Below are 7152 nucleotides of genomic sequence, written 5' to 3'. Positions count from 1 at the left end.
ATTTAGCATTTTTTCAGTTCCTGCGAAGCAAGTAGCGCTGATCTTTGACTGGCAACAATTGGCGGCCATTAAGCGGCGTATTTAAATTTTTTTTTTTTTTTGTGTAACATATCACCACAGCCGGAGCAGGAAGACTCATTTCAAGTTATTCAGTTAACTAAAGTGCAAAGCTTCACTAATTTTATTTCGTCAAAAAATGCATACTTTCAAAGATACGGTTTATTCTAGGTCAATGATCTTAGCCTGCATTATATTTCGCCGAAAGCATTTGAAATAATTTGTAGGGAGCTTGGGGCTCATTTGAAACATAATATTATATTTATCTTTCGCCACATATATATATATATATATATATATATATATAATCCCTTTCTTGTGTTTCACTTAATAATAATAATTAACAGAAAGGAAGGGATAATATACCGGGAATCGAGTAGGTTTCGAGCAGTAGTCTTCTGGAACCCCGGTTGTACTTACGAATAACCCTATAATCCCGGCAGTGATTCATTGTTTCGGAAACTTTGCGAGTAAGACCGTAACATGACCTTTCACAGGTTAGTACTTTATGGAGTTCGTTGAGGGCTTTTTCGCACTCGCATCCTGCCTCTTTCGATTTTCAGCTGTTAGTCTCTTCTTTTTGTCCGCTGCAAGAGCAGATGTGGTGTCGTCTGAAGAACAGGGTGCCAAAGCAAGGTTGGCACCTCGTAATGGAACCACAGGAAACGATAGCCGCTGCATGCAGAAAGCATGCATGAGAAACGCTGGCGTAGCCACTGCTCCTGAAGCCTCTCCGTGACACTACAACGACAGTCTAGTTACATCTGAGCAGAGAGACGCTCGCCCAATTTACTGACATTGATCAAGACGACAGCATCATCTTAGATAGAGCCAATCTATTAAATGCCTTAGGCAGAACCTAAAGTAAACATTATGCCAGTTATTCATCAAGTGAAGAGTCTTGTAAATTTCATTCTTATGGAAATGGTATGTTCCAAGTTAAGTTAATCTTCATAGCTATATTGCGATAAAGTGAGCCAATATTTCCATCAGTTTCCACCTGCAGCAAATCTTAGAACCCACCGCTGTGCCGGCGAGGGTGTTGTCGTCCGGCACAACACCAGGAACAGACATTCTTGTCCTCGGTCGGTTTAATGCCCAATCGACATAGGCCGCCGCTTGGGGCGTCAAGCAGAGACAGGTAACAGAGGCTCCAAACCCGTGTCAGTTCTATAAAGAAAATACCACGTTAGTGGCGGCGCTTGGGGTGCCAAGCTGAAAGTAACGCCCAAGTCCAAGATTTGTATGCAGTGTATTCCACAGAGCATCGAGGGGAAAGGTGTGTGTGTGTGTGTGTGTGTGTGTGTGTGTGTGTGTGTGTGTGTGTGTGTGTGACGGGGGGTGGGGGTGGGGGTGGGAGGGCCACAAATAATAAGTCGCCTCGCTTATGTGCAAAACTGTTGTGGAACCGTTCCTTTTCTTTTCTGCTACACATTAACGTAAGAAATAGTTTTCAACTTGTATGGTACAGTGATCTTCGTATGGCAAAATAATTTTATCTTCAAGTTTAATTACGAGGATGGATTGTTGCAGCTTAATTTCCTGACTTATAGCAGTATAGTAACTTGCGTTGAGCAACAAACATGTCTTACATTGTAAGTCACATTTTCTGTAATGGACAATATCAAATAAAGTACATGGTTAAAATGACAGTTTTATAGTATTAACTATTACTGTGTTTAATAATGCCTACTGCAAAAAGTATAATTTGCAGTGTAAGACGTATTTGTTGCAGAATCTAAGTTACTAGCGCTCAGACAGTTTTCAACCAATGTCACGACCTCACTGACTATGCTATCATAAACACGTAACCTGCATTACTGTAACATTGCGTATTTTAATTATTGTTTATAATATTCTTCGTTGCCTAAAGTTTAGTTTACAATGTCAAAAACCTTGTTTGTTGCATAACATAAATGATAAGTGCTCAGTTTAACAATTCCTCAGCCAATGTTCTCACAAACTTTGCCATTATAACCGTTCAACCTGTAGTACTGTGTAGTATAATTATTTATTGTGCTTAATATTGTCCATTGTGTAAAGAGTAATTTCAACGTTAAGAAATAAGTTTGATGCACAACACCCTATGCAAATGTACTGAATCCTTGCATATGATGTTTGGTTTCGAAAGAATTAGTGCCTCTTTCAAACGCTAGTCAGTTGTTTTTACTGAACATGGCCCAATAAACCGAAAACTAGTTTGAAATAAAAAAGTCAGTAGAACAAAACCAGTGTACTTGTTATTCAACCCTAAATATGAGATTGTTCCACCAAGAAGAAGCGGAAGAATCAGTAAATAATAATAATAAACAGTTTACACCACAATGACATTACTTCTCTGTAACAAACCACAGGAGATCACTAGTCCCTTATCCCTAAATACTCAGAAAACGTCTGTGAACAAACTCTGAATTTTTATCGGTGGACTGCTAGTTCACCTTGCCTGAGGCGGTTTTTTTTTGTAGAGTTTAACAAATGCGATGCGAAGAAAAAATTGAATATCAAATCAAATGGCTCTGAGCACTGTGGGACTTAACATCTATGGTCATCAGTCCCCTAGAACTTAGAACTACTTAAACCTAACTATCCTAAGGACATCACACAACACCCAGTCATCACGAGGCAGAGAAAATCCCTGACCTCGCCGGGAATCGAACCCGGGAATCGAACCCGGGCGTGGGAAGCGAGAACGCTACCGCACGACCACGAGCTGCGGACAATGGAATATCGTCGCCAAACTTATCGTTATGAAATTTTCTTGCTTGGTTGTTTACCATCTCCCTTGGTAAAACCCTCTTAACGTCTTTAATGATTTCAGAAAATCTGACTTGTTACGACCTGAGATCTAGAGAAAAGAATGTTGTAGAAATACATGACTCATACGGTGAACATTTTTGCCAAGCTAAATAATGTGCAGGCGATAACTCAAAGACAAATATCTTTTCTTTTTCTTTTTTATGTGGGACGCCGTCACATGCGGGAGGCGCAGCAATCTTTATCATTTGTTATAAACTGTAATGTCCCTGGTCGCAATATAATGTAATAACAACCACGTGATATCCGGTTTCAACTGACTAGCGACCATCCTCAGTTCATACCGTACTTAAACTGTAATTTTCACGAAAGCACAGTATTAACATCAACAACTTTACTAACCATAATTTCTCAGTATCCAATGGCACGTCAAAGCATGGCAGCGTAGAAGACTCCTGCCGATTTTATACGCTGGTTTTGTCCACATTTTGGATAATAAGTTGCCCTTAGTAACGAAGTTGTTGCCAAACGCCTTGCGTCTTTCAGTGCATCAGTTCTCTTCAGACGGCCGAAGTCGAGCAACGTCGGGTGTGTCCAGTGCTATTGGCTGCTTTCCCTTAGGGAAGATTAGTGGTGGCGAAAACTCGTGATGAACGGCATTTGCGCCAGTGTCCTGGGCTAAATTCCGAATCTCTCTGCAGTATCTAATGAAGGGAGAACACGTGTTATTGTTGACGGTGGTCCGTCCGTTGGATGGGGACATTAAACTTGACGACACCGCTGGTGCTATTTGAGACGAGTGGGCTATGTACCAGCACAGGGTGTCACACTCCCCATTCTCTCATCATCAAGCAACACAGATGTGAACCACACTATGCATTATGGCTGTGGTGTCACCGCCAGACACCACACTTGCTAGGTGGTAGCCTTTAAATCGGCCGCGGTCCGTTAGTATACGTCGGACCCGCGTGTCGCCACTATCAGTGATTGCAGACCGAGCGCCGCCACACGGCAGGTCTAGAGAGACTTCCTAGCACTCGCCCCAGTTGTACAACCGACTTTGCTAGCGGTGGTTCACTGACAAAATACGCTCTCATTTGCCGACACGATAGTTAGCATAGCCTTCAGCTACGTTATTTGCTACGACCTAGCAAGGCGCCATTACCAGTTACTATTGATACTGTGAATCATGTACCGTCAAGAGCGACGTTCACCATTAATGGATTAAAGTTAAGTATTCCACCAGCTACGTCCGTTTTTTCTAAATTCTAATTTCCTTGTCCTGTTCCAGACCTCACGCCAGCCTGCGTGAGCTAAAACGCGTGCTTTTCGGCTTCCTCTAGTAACACGATGTTGGCTCTCCTGCCAACCACAACAATGGTCACCTACACTTATCAGATGCACTTTAACACACAACTCTCACACTTAGCGAAAGAGAAGTGCCACTGCAGGGAAAGGAGAGAGAAATCCTTCCAACTAGGCGGCTGCCATTCGGGAACTTCCAACCAGCAGTGTCATACGACTTTACTACTGTACGATATCGCTGTGCTTAAGACTCTAGCTAGGTGCCAACTATATAGTAAGCATGATATCAGGATGGTTGCCAATCAACCGAGGCTGGCTATCATCTCGTTACTACATTATATTGCGACCAATGCCCTTAAAACTCATTATCAGACTAGTTGACAAACTCTGCATTTCCTGGGTATTTATTCTGCCAATTTTTCATTAGAAACAAAAAGGAATGAACTGTGTTTATACCGTACTATCAAAAAATTTCAGTTTCATGTGTTCATGAAAACATCTTTGGAAACATCTTTGAAATTACGAAAGAGTCGTAGAAAAAAATACGCGTAATATACAAATGTATAAGTGCTATCTCCAAATTCATAGCATGCAAAATACAAATTCTATGTAACGTTTCTTTAACTCAGAACCTGATTATAGACTATATTTCTATTTACATATCCAGGTAGCTGGGCGCAGGTGCTTCATGTGTCTACAATGCTCTATAGACGCCTATTCTTTTCATCTGCAGCTGTTTGCCGTTCGCTTTCGAAAGCTGTCAAAAGCGTTAACAGGTGTAAAGAATTTACTTAAATTTTATGAGTGTCTAAGCAGTACGGAATAAATGTATTGAAACTTCACACATGATGCTCATTTTTAACACATCTCAGTGTTTATGATGTCATATTTGTGTAGGTACACTCAGTGGAATATGTGGGTACTGTCTAAGAAGTACGCTCCGAATAGAGTTCGAAGCTAAGAAGTAATACATTTAAACGTCACGAATGATACGGCAGTTTCGCACGCATCTCATTGTTTATGAGCTCATATCTCCTAAAGTATGTATGGTATCATGATACAGGTTTGTAGGTGCAGTTAGCGGCGTATGTGGATACTGCCAGCTCAATTTATTGCGAATAGAGTGAGTAGCACATAAGTAATAAATTTAAATGTCATGCATGATGTGGCATTTTTCCACGAATCTCAGTGCTACGATGTATACTCTAAACGACGAGGTGCCACAATAAAGTAATAAGACTGATTCTCTTTGCAAGATGTGGCAATCCTGCAGGCTTGCGTAGGCACAATATCTTTGACCTTGGTCTATAAGCTGCTTCTAGTCGAAGTGGCACATCGATGCAACTGCTCAGTCGTGAGTTGTGGTGTTTGTGTCTCTCGTCACGGAAATGGAACCACATAAAATGGCGCAACGGTGTGCCATTTCTTTTTGCGTTAAATTGGGTGAAAACGCGACAGCAACTTACGGTAAGCTTCAGAAGGCTTTTGGAGAGGAGGTTATGTCAAGGGCTCAAGGTTTCCGTTGGCATAAAATGTTTAGTGAAGGCAGAACGAATGTTGAACATCAAGACCGCAGTGGACGGCCATCAACCTCAGGGACGGATGTCAACATGGCCAGGGTGCGTGAACTAGTACGATCTGATCGAAGATTATCCGTGAAAATGATTGCAGAAGAACTGAACAGCAATCGAGAAACGATTCGTCTAATAATAACTGAAGATCTTGGTATGAGAAAGTTTTGTGCAAAAATCGTCTCCAAAAATCTCACACCACAGCAGCGAGAAACACGGAAAAATGTGACAGCTGATCTGTTAGAGCAAACGGAAATCAATGCAGAATTATTGAGCCGTGTTATCACTGATGATGAAAGTTGTTTTTTTCAGTACGATCCAGAGACAAAACATCAAAGTTCGCAATGGTGCTCAAAGGGATCGCCCATACAAAAAAAAAAGTTCGCATGTCAAAGTCAAAAGTGAAATGCATACTTGTGTGCTTCTTTGATCCCAAGGGAGCTGTTCATAAAGAATGGATGCGTCGTGGACAAACAGTTAACCAATATTACTACAAAGAAATTTTAGAAAGACTTCGTAAAAGAGATCTTCGTGTCCGTGCCAACATTGCTGATAACTGGATTCTCCATCACCATAATGCGCCATCCCACACTGCACTGTCAGTACAGCAGTTTGTAACCTCAAAACAAATTTCAGTATTTCACAGCCACCTTATTCACCAGATATCGCTACGTGCCACTTTTTTCTATTTTCCAAGAGTCAAAACGGCGGTCAAGGGACACCATTTTCAAACAACATAAGATATCCGAAAAGCTGTGACGAGGGTCTTGGAGGATATTACAGAAGAAGAGTTCCAGAAATGTGACCATCAATGGCAGAAGCGCTGAAAAAAGTGTGTGCAATGAGAAGGGTACTACTTTGAAGGGACAATACTAGACTTACGAACGGTGGGCTCCATGTGGTTGCTGCATATTTGGTAATTTTAATACTAGACTTGACTAGAACGGTAAGCAACATTTTTTTTCACATCAGACTCATTACTTTGTTGTCGCACCTCCTATGATAGATAGGTGATTCTTGTCCCTATAGCGACTGTAGCTTGACACGACACGTGCACCAAGTTTGTTTGAAATCGGTCCAGTAGCTTAGGAGGAGATATCAGCATACACACATACATACATATACTACTGTCCATTAAAATTGTTACACCAAGAAGAAATGCAGGCGATGAACGGGTATTCATTGGACAAATATATTATACTAGAACTGACATGTGATTACATTTTCACGCAATTTGGGTGCATAGATCCTGAGAAATCAGTACCCAGAACAATCACCTCTGGCCGTAATAACGGCCTTGATACCCCTGGACATTGAGTCAAACAGAGCTTTGATGGCGTGAACAGGTACAGCTGCCCATGCTGCTTCAACACGATTACACACTTCATCAAGAGTAGTGACTGGCGTATTGTGACGAGCCAGTTGCTCGGCCACCATTGACCAGACGTTTTCAATTGGTGAGAGA

The sequence above is a fragment of the Schistocerca serialis genome, chromosome 7, assembly GCF_023864345.2.
Source record: "Schistocerca serialis cubense isolate TAMUIC-IGC-003099 chromosome 7, iqSchSeri2.2, whole genome shotgun sequence".
Classification (NCBI taxonomy): Eukaryota; Metazoa; Arthropoda; class Insecta; order Orthoptera; family Acrididae; genus Schistocerca; species Schistocerca serialis.
This window is presented reverse-complemented; position numbering follows the sequence as displayed.